The sequence below is a fragment of the Gallus gallus genome, chromosome 1 (assembly GCF_016699485.2).
Source record: "Gallus gallus isolate bGalGal1 chromosome 1, bGalGal1.mat.broiler.GRCg7b, whole genome shotgun sequence".
Taxonomy (NCBI): Eukaryota; Metazoa; Chordata; class Aves; order Galliformes; family Phasianidae; genus Gallus; species Gallus gallus.
Window position 1 is genome coordinate 170620555 of NC_052532.1, and position 17160 is coordinate 170637714.

The following is a 17160-nucleotide window of genomic DNA, read 5'->3' on the forward strand; positions in this document are numbered from 1 at the left end:
GGGGGGGAGGTATTTGAATAATCAGACTGTAGATTCTCACAACTCTAGCAGAGCTCCTTAGAGCCCTTTTCATTGAGGATAAGTTTGAGGTTTGACATAAATATTTGGGATTTGCTCCTTTTATCACATCTGGTTCCTTGTAGCCCAGCAAAGTAAGCTGGGATGGGTAGTGCCTTAGACTAAATAAAATGGGGATTGAAACTAGATGGTCATTGTGGTCCTTTTCAACCCAGGCCGTTCTATGATTCTATGATTCTATGAAATTCTACACTGCTTTCCAACACAAAAAGTAGTTTTATGCGACTGGAAACCTGAGTGGCTCAGGTTAAGTAGCCTCATAGAAACATAGCCTTGGTAGATCGTCTCAGAGCAACTTCCTGCTCCATTCATATTACTTTGAGGTCAGGCAGGAAACGTTACTTTCAGTGCTGAAAATTAGTTTTTAATATTTCCCTTGAGATCTTCAATATCCATATTTTTTAGAGATTTAAAACAGATTGCTGTTTTCAATTTGACGTTTTGAAGAGGATGAGCCTGCCTGGGAATGCCATTCATGCAGTGACGTGGATGGACTGTGAACTTTATAACACACAGTTTGCTCCACATTTCAGTGGCAGCTCTGATGCAATGCAAAGGTCAGAGGGCAAGACACACATTGTATGCAAACAGGAAAATAATTTCTTCTGGGATCTGCTAATATACGGTAAGTGGTTTCACACCTTTGCAGTAATGTGTTGTCAACGACAACAGGGTGCTATGGCAAGCATAGTACACAGAGAAAGGTTTTTGGATAAACTGAGGCTTTCTGAGTAGGAGAGAACCATGATGTTACCTGACTGCTCAAAGGCAGAGGAGATTGAAGAGGAAAACTGGAAAATGAGAAACATCTAAATTCAGTTCTTGTTGGATAAGACTAAGCAGTGATATGACAAGCCTTGACAAAAGAATTATGAGGAGATAACCAAGAACAAAAACTATTTAGTTTTATATATGTTTTTAAATTAAGCTACTCTCATTTTCTGAGAGAGAGAAAAGGCAAAACAAAACCTGGCTCAAGAACATCTCAAACCTCGGTGCTTCAGTCAGGCTTCTTCTCTTTGGATGTCAGGGTGATTTTTATTTTTGATAGTGTCTTTCCTTCTGGATGACCCCACCTGGTGGCATTTAAAGTGGCATGGAATCACTGAGGGTGCCAACACTGCACAGCACAAGCTCGGGATGACTTGCCTCAGCCCGCCCCAGAAATGAGCCAGCATTTCCCCAGATTCCCTTTATCCCTGATGTGCCACCCCATTGGGCTCCATGCCTTTATGGCCTGCAGCACTCAGCACCGTGCTACAGGAATACCACTTGGGACCGAATTATGCAGAATAAATCACTATTTCATAATGCCAGTGGGGCACCAGTTGTATCCCAGGAAGAAGCCATGGCAGAGCACTCAGTGGGGTGGTCATGGACAGGTTTTGAGGGAGCTGCAGTCAGTGTGTGAGCCAGTCTGTACCCCTTTGCCTGGTGGGATGGAGAGAGGTCTCACATGCTTTAAATTTATTGCTATAGACATATCTCATCTGCTGATTGGTAGCACAACATTCTCATGACTCATTTGAGTTCCCTGATACCGCTTCTCCCCTCCTACAGGACAAAGGAGAGAAGCATGTCATCTGCTGTACAAGCCAAGGCAAACCCAGCTTCGTTCCATGCATCAGAGGGTTGAATCAGAAAGAAAAGGATTAAAGTTGCTCAAGGAGAGGTAAATCTGTAATTTCTTAATTTTGCAAAGTGAAACACTGTTCTCTGTAAGCATTAGTGCTACAAGTGCTTTGCTGTGCAAACACTAAGTGCGAGACCAGATACTATGATACAGCCTGACCAGGCAACGCTTCATCTTTGATAAGTGAGTGCTGTTGCTTGAGTCATTCTGAAACAGATAAAGGAAGCAAGAGAGAAATCACAAGGGAGGATGCAAATAAGGAGCATGGGTCACTTTTGTGTTCCCACAGACTCTGCACAACCGGGGAGCTTGTTTTTGATGCTGCATTTAGAGATATACCATTGATACCTGCTGCTGCTTACCTGGGGATTTAAGCCCAGATGACATTTGGGTGGTTCTCTTTCAGAAAAACTGCAGTTTGGGAAGGCAGAAGAGAAGGGACTTGCTGCATACCATGGTCATGCCCTACCATAGATTTCAGGTGTTGTTGGGGTATATACTTGAGTCTAGGTCCTGGGAAGAGAGAAATCTGGTGTGGGAAGGCAAAGCAGGAAGAGTAGCAAGCTGTTTTTTTTTTTCCTTCTTAGTGAGTCTCTTTGCTTCTGTAGAGCAACGCCCAGCCTTCCTTAGACAAGTTCAGTGTAAGCACTGGTCACGAACTCAGGAAAATTAGCTTTAGTATAAAACAACACTAATGGTATTCTGTCCCTTCCACTTCCTTCCTTTACTGCTCTGTTAAAAGGTCAAGGACAAATGTTAAAGCACGGAAGAGTTTGCAGCGTTTCCTTCTCTCAATTTCACCTCTTCAATGTGTTGAGTTCTCTTAGTGTTAACCTGAAGGACTTGCCTGAAGCTGCGGTAGTTTCTGTGAGTAGCAGGAGAGCTGCTTAGAATCGGTTTGTGAATAAAATTTTGGCTTTTGGTTGAAACCAAACAAACCCACTGAAGTAACACAAGTTGGTGTGGGTTTTCTCTGAGTTTTGGCAAAAATTGATGCAAATTTTTTCACTCTATTTTCCGTAAAGTAAAGAATTTCTGGGTTCGGACCAAGACCTATTTGAGTTTGGCACTTTTGGGCTGGCAGGTTTTCTGTTCTTGATGTTTTCAGTTCTTTATTGGGAAAACAGATGCTGTGCATGTTTTTCTTAAGCTGAAAAATCCACTTTCTTGGCGTGGTAACTTTTTGATTGGTTCTCCTCAGAGGGCATCTGTTGGTAGGCCTTCTGACATGAGGCCGGAGGATGGGAAAACCTGAATGCTTGTGTATCTTAAAAGCTGACAAATGACAAAACCCTCAAATGGCTACTGTTTCCATCTGCTCTTCTGACACAGAGACCATACTTCTGTTTACGGCTCTTCAGTTGATCCACCAAGGCATTCAGGCAAATATAAACCAACAATTTATTTAAGGCTACAGTCTGCTTTCAGACTCTTCAGGAATTGTGTACTCAAAACTGTTCTCCAAAAAATCTGGTATTTAAGAGTTTGTCCTCCAAATAGATCCAGAAATAAGTCTTTGTAGTGACCCCTGCACTAACAGTACATCTCATTCCTTCAGCGTTGGCTTATCTTGCCCACCAAACATTAGCATTGTTCTGGATTTTGCCTGCCAACCAGCTGCACTGGTAAACAACAGTTTGCCATGACATGAGAACATGTATTTGTTCCTATGTCCTTGAACCTAATCTCTAAAGCAGCTTTTTTAGGTGCATTGGCATATCTGGCTCCCATGTGCTGAACTCTGTCCTCTGCTTTTACTCCAGTTTACTCAAAGTGCAGATATTCAACTTACGATCTAAGCTATTGTGAACAGGAACAGTTTAGCCAGAAGTTAAAGAGCAGGATGTGCCATCTTCATTTTTCCTAGCTGCCCCAAGCAGGTATGACTAGGAAAGCATATTGCAGATGAGCCAGGAATCATGAACAGATGAAGAACTTGAACTACTGACATCTAATGTGGATCAGTATTGTTGTTGTTGGAAGTATAATGTCACACAGACAACACTTTTCTCCTCTCTGCAAATCCTTTCCTTTGTAAGGAACTCCACTGACAGACTATGTCATTTCATCCCCTGAGTGAACATCCTCACCCCCCAGGGTGTTGCCCTTGGTTCTGTCTGGTTTTTAAAGGAAGTTTGGATAGGTTTGCAGAAATCAGTGGTGGAAGTTCATTAAGACCAACTTGCCTCTTGTCACGGGAGAATAATGTCATAACTTCTCAGAAAAGTTGTACTAAAAGACTTTGTTGGATATGGAGGGGTCTGTCATTAGAGGTTCATATATCTTTAGTTTGAGTTAAGGACTGATGTGGATAATGGCCTGGAGACATGCTAATAGGGAGTCATCAATAGGAAGCTTTCTAACTTCTAGGCTACTGTGAACTGGTCAAGGGAAAGAGAACTACATTGGGTGCTCCAACTTGTCCTGTTAAGCTTATCTAGACTCACTTTTTGCATAATTTTTTCAGCTATTCAACATAACCCACCACAATGAAGGTAATATGTCTTTCTAAATCTGTATGCTCTTTGTCCTATCTCTGTTTCGTACCTGTCATTCCTCTTCGAGGCTCTGTTGTTCCATTTGCCAAGCATGTGCAACAACAGTCATAAAGTAATCTGGGAAGCCTTGGCTGCTGTGAGACACGAGCCCAGACTGAGCGCAGTTAAACTATGCTGGAAAAGTAAAAAACAGTGACAGGGCTGAAAGCCATCTCTGCACCAGAGGGGTCATTTCCTGTGAGGAAGGGTTTATCCTTTTGCGGGTGAAGTCTGCATGAATTTCCATGTTGTTTTTTTCTTTTTACCTCAGAGTTTTTCAGTTCAAGGAATGTATCTGTACTGAGCTGCTTCCCTATCTTTCAGATCCCAGTTCTTCCTTTCTGGGTTGCCTAAGACTCATCACTGCCTCTGTGGGTGGAACAGAAGACTGTTGTCAGTGGGATTTGGGGTTGGCCTCAGTGGCCAAGAAGACAGTGTCCTCCCTGGCTTTGTTTAGATGTTTTCTGTTGCCTCTTTGGTATGAATCTCAGAGATGACTGTGGCATATGACTCAGACATCAGGGTCACTATCATCTTGCTCAAGAGGTTTGGGAATAAAGAGGTGGCAGATTTACAGAAAGCACTGATAATATATATATATATATATATATATATATTTAAATCCACACTATACTTTTTCTTCTTACTCTCTTGTTTTTATTTTTTTTTAGTAATTTCCAACTGTCTGATTTTTTTTTTCCCCTGGTGACTGAGCTTGCACTTATTCCAAAGCCAGGCAGCTATGTACATGACAGACAGTTGCATCCTCTGGATGTCTGTTATCAACCAGCACAAACAGGCAGCAATGCAAATCTGCACACCCCGAGGGAGTGTTCTCCTCACCTGGATGATCACAAGTGCACAGGGGCATCCTTAGCCTGTACACTTTGATTCTCAGGAGGACTGGGCAATGTGCAGTATTATCATGTACCTGGTACATCATGCCAGCTAAGCCATCACACATTGTGCTCCCAAGATGTTGCTTTGTCAGCTCCTGGAAACACACTGTCGTCAAATGGATTTAGGATGCTGGTGGTTACTTCCAGATCCTGACTGAGCATGAGCTCTGCGATGCTTGTCTGGGAGAAATAAACTGCCTGGATTTTTTCTGCTGTTTACTGGATGGCAATCAATTGACGCTGCCCTTTGATCACATAGGATATGATTCCTCCCTCTGATGCAATTACAGACAACTGCCTCTATGGCTGGTGGGGCATTGGCACTTTCGATTTATCTGATTTTGAGATGAGAAAGCTGCATATTTCCTTTGACTAAGAAGAGGTCTGAGCCTGGCCCTCTCTCACCATGCTGACAGCCCTGTCAAATGCAGCAGAACACTTCACAGAGAAAAGCATAAGGTAGGAAAGAGGATGAGGGCAACAGGGCAAAGTCCTTTGTGACTCATAATGGCTTGGGTTGAAAAGGGTTACAATGATCATCGAGTTTCTACCCCCCTGCTATGTGCAGGGTTGCCAACCACTAGACCAGGCTGCCCAGAGACACATCCAGCCTGGCCTTGAATGCTTCCAGGGATGGGGCATCCACAGTCTCCTGGGGCAACCTGTTCCAGTGTGTCACCACCCTCTGGGTGAAAAACTTCCTCCTAATATCTAACCTAAACCTCCCTTGTCTCAGTTTAAGACCATTCCCCCTTGTCCTATCACTTTCCACCCTCATAAACAGACATACCCCCTCCTGTTTATATGCTCCCTTCAAGTACTGGAAGGCCACAATGAGGTCTTCCTGGAGCCTTCTCTTCTCCAAGCTAAACAAGCCCAGTTCCCTCAACCTTTCTTCATAGGATAGGTGCTCCAGCCCTCGAGATCATCTTAGTGGCCCTCCTCTGGACCCGCTCCAAGAGCTCCACGTCCTTCCTGTACTGGGAGCCCCAGGCCTGGATGCAGTACTCCAGATGGGGCCTCACAAGAGCTGAGTAGAGGGGGACGATCACCTCCCTCTCCCTGCTGGCCACCCCTTTTTTTAATGCAGCCCAGAACACAGTTGGCCTTTGGGGCTGCAAGCTTACACTGCTGGCTCATGTCCAGTTTCTTGTCTACCAGGACACTCAAGTCCTTGTCCGCAGGGCTGCTCTCAAGGAGATCTTCTCCCAGTTTGTATAAATACCTGGGATTGCCCCAACCCAAGTGCAGCAGCCTGCATTTGGCCTTATTGAACCTCATTAGGTTTTCATGGGCTCAATTCTCCAGCCTCTCCAGGTCCCTGTGGATGGCTTCCCTTCCTTCCAACGTATCAACTGCACCACTCAGCTTGGTGTCATCTGCAAACTTGCTGAGGGTGCACTCGATGCCATCGTCTGTGTGACTGATGAAGATGTTGAAGAGCACCAGTCCCAAGACCGACCCCTGAGGGACACTGCTTGTGACTGTCCTCCACCCTAACACAGAACCATTGATCACAACACTTTTGCTGCATCCAGCCAGCCAATTCCTAATCCATTGAACAGTTCATCCTTCAAATCCACACCTCTCCAATTTAGATACAAGGATGTGATGAGGGACCATGTCAAAGGCTTTGCAGAAGTCCAGGTAGATGACATCCATCACCCTTCTCCCATCCACCGAATCCGTCACTCCATCATAGAAGGCCACCAGATTGGTCAGGCACGGTCTGCCCTTGGTGAAACAATACTAGCTGTCTGCAATCACCTCTTTATCTCGTATGTGCCTTAATATAGCTTCCAGGAGGATCTGCTCCATCATCTTCCCAGGCACAGAGATGAGGCTCACCGGCCTGTAGTTCCTTGGGTTTTCCTTTCTTGCTTTCTTAAAATGGGAGTAATGTTTCCCTTTTTCCAGTCACTGGGGATTTCACCGGACAGCCATGATTTTTCAAATATGATGGAGAGCAGCTCAGCAACCACATCAGCCATCTCTCTCAGAACCCTAGGATGGATATCATCTGGCTCCATGGACTTACACACGTTTAGTTTCATGAGAAGGACTCATACTTGTTCCACTGTTACAGTGGGACAGAAACCACTCCCCACACCCTCACCTAGAGGCTCATGGTCCTGGCAGACATGGGAAGCCTGACCACCCATGAAGACTGAGGCAAAGCACTCACTGAGTACCTCATCTTTTTCTATGTCTGAGGAAGCCAGCTCCCCATTACCTTTCATCAGAATGGAAACAGTCTGAATCTGTATGCAAGAGGAATGGCACAGGACCATACCATACACTTGAGGCTCATACCACTAACTCTGTATCTCAGTCTGAGATTGACACTGCAGCACAGCATCTCCATCAGTCCTTCATCCAGATGCAGTGGTTATCTGGGCACGTCATCTACATCTTTAGGCCAATTGACAGGGTCCATCTAGAAGTGTGCTTTAAAGGGGCTGTGGTCCCAGTTCTCAGGTGAGGATGAATAGCTTGGTTGTCAGTTGTCACCAGCTGTCATCTGCAACTTGGCCCTGCATGATCTGAAGCACTGCATCCATTGTGTGATATGGGGCTCTCAGACACTAGAAATACAGGAGGTCTTGAAAATGAAGTAGTTTATATGGAACCTTCTCTGTTTTCCCACCCAGGTCTTTTCCTCTGATTGGTTGATGCTCCAGCATCCCTGCCTGGAAAAGACTGGGTATGATTCAAACAAAATGTCCTTTTCAGTGCAACCTCTTTGTTTGCCCAAAAGGTGCAGTTAATGAGGTGAGGGAGAAATTATTTACAGTATGTTTTTTTGCAGGAAGAAGTGGCTGAACTATATTAAAAAAAAAAAAATACAATACAATATAAGCTGGCTATCACAGGAGGGAAAAGTCCTGGCTGTAAGAAAGACTTATCTAATCTTCCAAAGGAAGTGGCAAAAAACATATCACTTGGGACATTAAGAATGGGCAACGCAGAGCACTACAAAAATGTTGTTGTGAAATACCCTTAATTGGCAAGTAGGTGGACTGAAATGCCTTCGTGTATCTTTTACATTTATCAGTCCTTCTCAGAGATATCCTCGGCATCCTAAAGAAATATCCTTTGGCTGTGAGCACTTTGTCTCACAAGTAATTAAGCAGAAATGAGTATATCACTAAGTACATTTCAATGTGTGTCCTCAGCTGGCTGGAACTCAACCTGGGGATTCAGGATCTGCTTGTAATTAACATTCCATAGTAAGACTCCACACCCTCTATTTGTCTCTTCCTAATTATGTGTTGGAAATGCACATTTCTCCTACCATTAGAGATTTCAGCAGAGGAGTTCTAGCTGGGCTTTAAATTGCCTTCTACCTCATTTTAAATATTCCCTGTTATTTTAGGTTTGTAGACATTACACAAGTAAGCCTTTTCTCAAGGCGTCATAGGGAAACAAGCCACTGACTCAAAAGAAAAATGAAAATAAATACCAAATAAAAAACTGCTGAAATGCCTCTTGGGTTGACAATATCACAGATTTAGGCTGCAATCTGTTAGTTCTTGTGGGTTTCAGTGTTGGCTGTTAAAGGTGTCACTCCCATTTAGTATGAGGGCTTGTGGGTTCAAGGGGCAATTGTGAATGAAGCAGCTCAGGCTCCTTCTTTCTGTGAAACCGCTTTTCCTGCAGCACCAGAGCAAAATTCATATCAGCTGTTAGGGCTTGTCATTGGGAAAGTTTGGCTGCATTACAAAATGGAGAGATAAAATGCTTCAGCTTAGGCTGAATGGGGGGCTTTAACTGGAGTCTGATTGTAGAAGATGGAACCGCTTGTACACCCTGAGCTTGCTGGGCAGAAAGGTTTATGTGAAAGGTTGGGGGCAGATGTGGCTGTGTCACAGCTGGCACAACTGGCTGGGGACTGGCTAACAGCACAGCAGCAGTAGCCTTTGCCCCGCACCTAAGAAAAAAAAGCCTGTATGAGTATCCTTGGATCTGCAAGAAGATACACTCCCCAGGGAGATGGGAGGAAGCAGTGGTTTCACCCCCTGTTTAGTAGGAAACCTGGACGCCCCCCAGTAAAGCTCCTCAGCTGGGTACTGCTACTGAGCTGCCAGGGCTGTGCTGGGATAATGTGTGTCTGAGGAAAACCAAAACAGACTCTTCCCAGACTCCACACAGCTTCTAGTGCCCTTGACTGTAATGGTAATTAAAAGCAAACAAATCTGGATGAACCCTGTGAGGCTGCCAGATCCCTACAGGGACACCTCAGCTTCCCTAGATATTATATATGGTAATGGGAGGCTCAGTGGTGAACTCTTTGCTGCTACCAATGAATGATGACGTATTAGATGTGGATTGGGAGCAGTGGATGAAATCGTGGCTCTGCTGCAGCCGATGGCAAAGCTCACATTGACTTCCATGAAGCCAGAGCATGCTGGGCAGTTATTTTCTGTCTATAATTCATCCAGGGGGACATGCACCCCCCAGCATTTCTTTTTTTTTTTTTTTCCTTTTTTTTTTTCTTTTTTTCTCTGTAATGATTAATAAGTTAACAATATGAAAAAGGCTTTTTCTGGAATGGGTCATATTTGGGAAATCCAATTCTGACCTACTAAGGCTGCTCTGACTGTTTTAGCTGTGAGGCAAATTTGCAAACTGGCCTAGGGAAGCTGGTACTTGTTATTGTTGCTTCAAAGACCGGCTATGTGGGAGAGGGAATGAGATGTGTTGGGATTAAAATACCCTAGCCGTAAAAAGCAGTAATAATTACCGTCTACATGTGGGCAAGTCAAAAGGGGTTATTACCAAAAGAAATTTAAACTCTTTCTGTTTGCAGAGAAAAAGAAAGAACAAACTGCCTGAAATCCAGCACTATTCATGTATGCAGCATGGATTGTTTTAAAATGCTGTTTTTCTTCAAACATCACTTTCATAAGGCCAATTCTAAATGGATTGAGATGACACTAAGAGGTTTGGCATCAGGTAAGTGAGGATACAATGGGAATCATAGAGGAGCTCTATGAGCTGGTGCCAGGGGATCGCTTCTCAGAAGAGGGCATAGTTTATTCCTCAGCGTCAGGCTGGGGGCTCTGAATTTCATCGGGATCCTGGGTCTTCGCAGTGTCATTTTGCACGCCGAGCAGCTCATCTTTTAATACAACATCTTGCTGTCTTCTCCTGAATCTAGGGCAGGCAATCAATGGATTCTTAGATTTGTAAAGGACAAAAGATTATCTCATGTGACTTCATACGAAAACTGTACACTTCTACACATCCCTACCTGGATTCCAGTGACTTGTGACTGACTAGTTCATGCCTTACAAAATTATACAATCATAGAATCATAGAATGGCCTGGGTTGAAAAGGACCACAATGATCATCGAGTTTCAACCCCCCTGCTATGTGCAGGGTCGCCAACCACCAGACCAGGCTGCCCAGAGACACATCCAGCCTGGCCTTGAATGCCTCCAGGGATGGGGCATCCACAGCCTCCTTGGGCAACCTGTTCCAGTGCATCACCACCCTCTGGGTGAAAAACTTCCTCCTAATATCTAGCCTAAACCTCCCTTGTCTCAGTTTAAGACCATTCCCCCTTGTCCTATCACTATCCACCCTCATAAACAGACATACCCCCTCCTGTTTATATGCTCCCTTCAAGTACTGGAAGGCCACAATGAGGTCTTCCTGGAGCCTTCTCTTCTCCAAGCTAAACAAGCCCAGTTCCGTCAACCTTTCCTCATAGGAGAGGTGCTCCAGCCCTCTGATCATCTTAGTGGCCCTCCTCTGGACCCGCTCTAAGAGCTCCACGTCCTGCCTGTACTGGGGGCCCCAGGCCTGGAAGCAGTTCTCCAGATGGGGCCTCACAAGAGCTGAGTAGAGGGGGACAATCACCTCCCTCTCCCTGCTGGCCATTCCTCTTTTAACGCAGCCCAGAACACAGTTGGCCTTTGGGGCTGCAAGCTCACACTGCTGGCTCATGTCCAGTTTCTTGTCTACCAGGACCCCAAGTCCTTGTCCGCAGGGCTGCTCTCAAGGGGTTCTTCACCCAGTCTCTATAAACACCAGGGATTGCCCTGGCCCAAGTGCAACACCTTGCATTTCTCTCTCACATGAGAATACTGCTGTTCAGTACACAGCATAAATTCATGCCAATTCTTCTTACATTTAACCTCTCCTCATTGACTGGGGTGGAAATGCTCCTCACACACACATAGAAATGGATGGGGAATCAGAGCCCTGATGTCTCTGAGGATACCTTCTAATGGAGAGCGCTTCGCTTGGTGCTCTCCCATCTTCTGCATGGACTTTGTCAGAGAGATCTGTTGTTTTTTGTGCGGTTGGGGTTGTTCTGCTTGTTAATAATTTCATTAATCCGACTCTAAACTTGAAGATTACCCTGTGTGGCTGAAAATTATTAACTGAACATGTTGAGAGTATGAAAAGAAGGGATTATCCATCAGCTGTAATTAATAGGATCGTTTCCTAACCTACAGTTGTCTGTGTGAGAAAATTCATTATGCCTGAAAAATCCTGGCTGATAATGCCACATGCCGTTCCTCCAGCCTCCAGCTCTGTGTTAGAAATTGAGAGTCTGTGTGTGTGTGCGTATGTGTGTAATACCACTGCTTCATTATAACTTCTACTCACAAAAAGCCATGCCACAATTCTTTCAGCTCCAAGATTAAGGTTTTTAATAGCGTCATTTGGGTTGTGTCTTATAGCAAGATTCAATCAGTTCTTTGTTGCATACATTGTTGGCTATCATTTGATTGGGCAATGCTTGAATGCACACTTGGTTTGGAAAAGCTGTTGCACAATGCTTTATTCCCCTTTGCTTCATGGGAACTTGGACTTCCTCTTAGCTTCACTTTCTGTGAGTTACACACTGCTGGGGAGCTGTCTCTGAACCAGAAACCAGTCATGATGAGAGCATCTGTTTTATTTGTTTACCTTTTTTTTTCTGTTCCTGGTCTACAGACTTACTCCAGTGACACATGGCTTTCATTTATACGGTTATCAAAGCCTATTTCTTCAGTTGCTTCCTGGCTGCACACAGGGCAGAAGCCAGAACATTTTCCTTCCTTAAGGCTCTCTTATATAAAGTTTGGCAAATATCTGCCTTTTATTTTACTGCTAGATGTATCTTTTTCTTGCCATCTGTTGAAAAGATTTTGCTTATGTAACAACTGTTTTCATCATTTATATCACCACGAAGTAGAAATCACCTATAGACACCAAATCTTTCTTGTTCTTGCTAGCTATTTCACTCCCACCTGTTTATGAAGTGGTTCAAGTATGTATATTCTCAGCAGCTTACGGATCCAAAAATACCCAGATGCTTTACAGATCTGGATGGGCCTTGCTCCTGCTATTGGATCCCCACAAGTACTGCTGCCTTCTATCTTACTGTCTGTGGAGAGAAATAGTTACTCTTGAGTACAATTTATCACATTCTCACTCAGATGTCCAAAGCAGACCAGATGGCTTGCATGCTAGAAATGATCTGTTTCACTACCAGTGGTTATAAAGGGATGCCACACCACTGCAGTCTTTGGTGCTGGCATGTTAAACTGAACGGGACAAATCCTACCTAAGAACCCCAGCTGAGCAGGGGGCTGTGTTCCCTCCAGCATGTGTCCGTTTATTCCTTACACTCCTATTAGCAAACTTGTGGTTGCCCCTAGTCCTGAGGGATCACAGAGCCTATGGAGTCCACAATCTAACTCTTGGCAATTGATGAACAGCAATTGAGATGGGAGGTTAAGAGCATGCAAAGAAGGCAGCATTACTTGGTAACTGAAGCATTCTTCATACTGTGCTGATTCCAAACAATCTGATGGAAGTTTTACTGATGGCAAACTAGATAGGTCTCCATTCTTGCTTCTGCTGGCTAGACTTTAGCTCCAAGGTGGCTCTGTTTTTCAGTGGACTTGGATCTAAATGATCTTGTACATCCACCCTGCTCCTCTCCCAGGGACTAAATGGATGGCTGTGGCAGATGGGTTGGTCCATGTAAATAACAGCCACTGTTTTAGCTGTGGGTGTAAGTTGTAGATACCAGTTCTCCCACACAGCTTTGGCCCTCTGAAGCTTTCTTTTCCTCCTGGGGATGCCACAGCCGTGTGTGGATATGATGAACTGGCATTTCAGTTGTCTCAGTACCCTTGTCCTGGGTCTATCCTTTCTATCATCTGACTGCGCTCTGCAAAGAGACTTCTCTGCTTGTCACTTGCAATATGTTGTGTTCCAGTAAGTGACTCCTTACAATACAAGAGAGCTGCCAGTAGGTCCCCAAGGCAATTTATACATTTGTGTCATCATCTGAAAATTGCTTAAATGGCCCAAAAATCAACACTTGCTGCCAGCTGGTCACTTTGAAATCAGCGGGGCCTTTAAATCAACAAACATTTACTGCCTCTTGTGTTTTCCCTGTGCCATGAGCTGAGGAGCAGCTGTTTGTTTTTCCCATTTTTTTCCCCAGCTTTTATTTGCTCCCTTGCTGTGCAGTTGTCAAGGCACTTGTACTACACCTATACAAGATTTTTCACTGTCCCAGTGTAGCAGATCTCCTGGATTCTGATGGCTGAGCTGCAGTAGCTGACAGGTTGGAGTGTCCCATATGCTGTAGGCAGGAAGGAATTCTGAAAGCAAGACAGAAATGTGGCCTGTTCATCTCTCTGTTACTAATATGTTCCCGAAGAAAAGAGAAATACATATATATATACACATAAGATCCTGCTTTGGGATATGGGAGTTTAAACAAATGGATTATCTCTCTCTAAATCCTTACCCACTCTATGATTCAGTACCATCCTGACAAACACTGTATATGATCTTGGCTTCCTGATGGTCAACTGGATGTTAGCCTTAAAGAAGAGGTGAGAAAAAAAATGGCCATTGATTTAATGCTGAATGCTCCTAACTTGAAACCTTTGGCTGATGAAAACAAAAGCATATGCTGCTGTTCCTGCTCGGCATATTCTGCAGAGTCAGGGTATCCCTGGCATGGATTGCTGAAGGCCTGGATATTTTAGTTAAAAATAAACCCAGAGCAATCCTGACAGGCTTATAAATGAATGTGGTACATTCTCTGAGCACCAGCTCTCAACAGGGTTACTCCGGTGATCTCTCAGTGTCATCCATCACCGGGGCTCTATCGCTCTAATGATGCGTTTCATATTAAAGTGGCTCCAGTTGCTGGGAAGAGATTCTGCACACTCAGATTGTAAAAAGTAATACTGTTGTTAACCTCAAATGTTCTCCTTTTTCCTATGGGGCCCTGGAGAATACAGCAAATAGCTTCCACAGAAATTCTATTTAATTCTTTGGCTGCATTTAAAGCAAAATGTTTTCCTTTGCTGCAGCCTTTCAAACTCTGTTGAGAAACTTCTGATGATGTTTAAATGATGAACTGTTTTATAAAGCTGATGCTGCCATCCAGATTAACCTTTATGAATAGGCTTTTGGCCTGGGCTGAAATAATGCAATCTGCCCTTGAGAATGGGGTAGGCATGTGATTCCCCAGACCAGAACCACCATGGGAAGCGAGCAGTGACTCAGTCTTGCTTTGGTGGCTGGTTCCCCATTGTTCCTGGGGGAATTCCTATAGAAAAGCAGCTCCTTCTAGGCCACGGTTTACTTCCCTCTCTCTCTGTGCTGGGTCAGTGCTGCTGTGGCTCAGCCCTGCGTGCTCGTGGAGCGCTCTGTGTTTTCTCCCTGCCCCTCCCTCCATGCTTATAGCCCTCTGCACATGAAGTCTCGTATCAGCATATGCTGCCACATGCTGTTTCCACTCCTTTAGACAAAAACATCTCCTTTGTACATGCAGAAGCAGGAAGTCAGACGTCTGAATAGTCTTCCCACAAATTTCACGAATTACTCACATTCATTGTCATTCTCTCTGCGCTGCACTGCCCGGGGCAGCCTCGAGCTTTGATGAGAGCTGAGGGCACACCCATCGCTGTCAGGAAGAGCATAACCTGTTTGTGCCAGGCAGACGCTATAGCCACTCAACCCTCCCTTGCCCCAGATCTTGTCCTGCCTCCAATGCCCAACACACATCAGATCCATGTGCCCTGGGCCTGAGCTCCTCGCAGGACACCTTTCTCACCCATCTACCACTCCTGGTGGTGAAAAGTAGGCCTGAGGGCAGGCTTAGGCATGTTTAAGCATCTTGCCCCTGTGTTTTCTGCCTGCATTACCTGCATTGGATTGGCCACAGCTTGTCTGTTTGTGGCTTGGTTTGTGTGACGTTCCCCTTTGTGCTGAGAAAGGCCTACGCTGCCTTTCTGCCAAGGACATGAAGCTCTGCTCAAGGGGGTAATTTGGGGTGGGATTATTCCACATTATGCATAGTGCAGTTGCGTTCCTGATCTAAATTGCTGGTGTGGGCTTGCTATATAGGTAGTGGGGAGAGATGAGCCTTGCTGGAGGCTGACTCCTTCCATCTGCTGTAGGTATTTATGTTAGAGGGGGATGACTCATCCACTGGACATGCCTCCTGCCACTTTCTATAAGGAAAGGATGGACAGCTGGCTAAGATCAGGCACCTAGTGTTTTATATGGCCACATTTAGGTCAGATGAATCCCTACGTAATGTTTCTCAGGATGCCTGCTGTCTTCAGCCAGCCTGTGTTTGATCCGTCTGACTGGATCTACATAGGAGCAGACGTGCTGTGGTTTCTCATCTCTGATGAAATCTTCATAGCATGAGAGGTGTGTGGGTCTGGTTCTCAGAGCAGATTTGGATCAGAAGCTGCAGTTTTTGTGGTACCCACTCAAAAGTGTGGGTGTATCTGTAAACCCTACTTACTCTGGTCAGTTCAAATTATGGCTGTCCTCTTACGTCTAAATCTTCTTGCGACAATGATCCAGATGCACCATTTCTTCATTTCTTCAGAAACAAGAAATGATCCAAATAGTTCTTGCAGAGCTTCCAGGCACCCTCACTGACTACCTACTTGTTGAGGTAAGTCCAGACTTGAAGAAATGTGAGACAGATGTAGGCTGAGTTTCCACTGTGGTCTGTACCACAGATCTTGGTAACGTGCAGCTGATCATGGCTCTGAACACCAAAGGTATGTTCCCTGCAGAAAGACCAGATTTCAGAGAGAAAGTTAACTTCTGACATGCCATGTATAAGCATGTGCTGACTAGCATGTGCTGCAGTTCAACAACAGTTCATTATATATATAGAATGAATGCAAGAAACTCCTCAGCTCTGTTTTGCAGGCTGTTTTCTCCAAGCAATCAAGCATTTCAAACTTCTGATAAACACGATGATGGTGGAAATGGATAGTGGCTGAAGCCAGTCTCCTGGTTCCTTGAGTTCTCTCTGTCTTTGAATCTCATGGTGTCCATCTGCTGTCTTTTGCTTGAGAATTAGATTATAAGCTATTTAGGGTGCAAGGCATCATTATTCCGTGTTTATCCAGGACCCAGCACAATGATCATGACTAGGGCCAGCCAAGGGGCCCTGAACCACGTTGTTAGAGAAATATAGGTAATAATCATTTCAATCTTTTGAACACACAAGATGAAAACCACATGCAGTATTTGCTATACAACTGTTTTGGTTTGAGAGATTCGGTTAAATACTGACTCAGTGGTTAGGATATGTAGGCTGGGATTATGGTGATAAACAGTTCAGCATTACATCAGTTAGCCATAAGTAGCAATGAGAAAAGGCCGTAGTTCTAAGCCTATTTCTAGTACTTTCCTGATGTCACTTAATTGGAAGGAACTAGGTTGTCAGTGCTTATTGAGATGGTCCATATATAGTTTCTGGTGGACCAGGGGGAAATTTCTACTTTGATGCCATTGTTTTTCCACAGGTACTGTTATCAGTGACTCCTTTTCTCTGGCCTATCAGCTGTGTTTTGTATAACTAAAGCTAATTAGTAGGTACGAATAAATCTAATTCTGGTGGGAGTAAACTACACTTACCATATTTATTCTCTCCATGACTGACCTTTTCTGTGAAAGGGTTTATAAATCCACACTTCTGAGACATGGGGAAAAGTGTGCTGGCTCTGGTGT

General features: G+C 44.5%; 1 long non-coding RNA gene across 3 annotated transcripts in view; it reads left to right on the plus strand.

The window, feature by feature from the left end:
* The first annotated feature begins 518 nt into the window (after positions 1-518).
* LOC101750153 overlaps positions 519-17160 on the plus strand; it is a 78778-nt gene continuing 62136 nt past the window's right edge. Inside the window, exons 1-3 of one of the 3 annotated variants that reach the window (XR_005862100.1) lie at positions 553-703; positions 1639-1750; positions 9958-10103. This is a non-coding gene — a long non-coding RNA (uncharacterized LOC101750153). Of the gene's footprint in view, positions 704-1638; positions 1751-9957; positions 10104-17160 lie in introns of all 3 variants that reach the window. The other 2 variants (XR_006931385.1, XR_211378.4) reach the window with 2 other exon arrangements.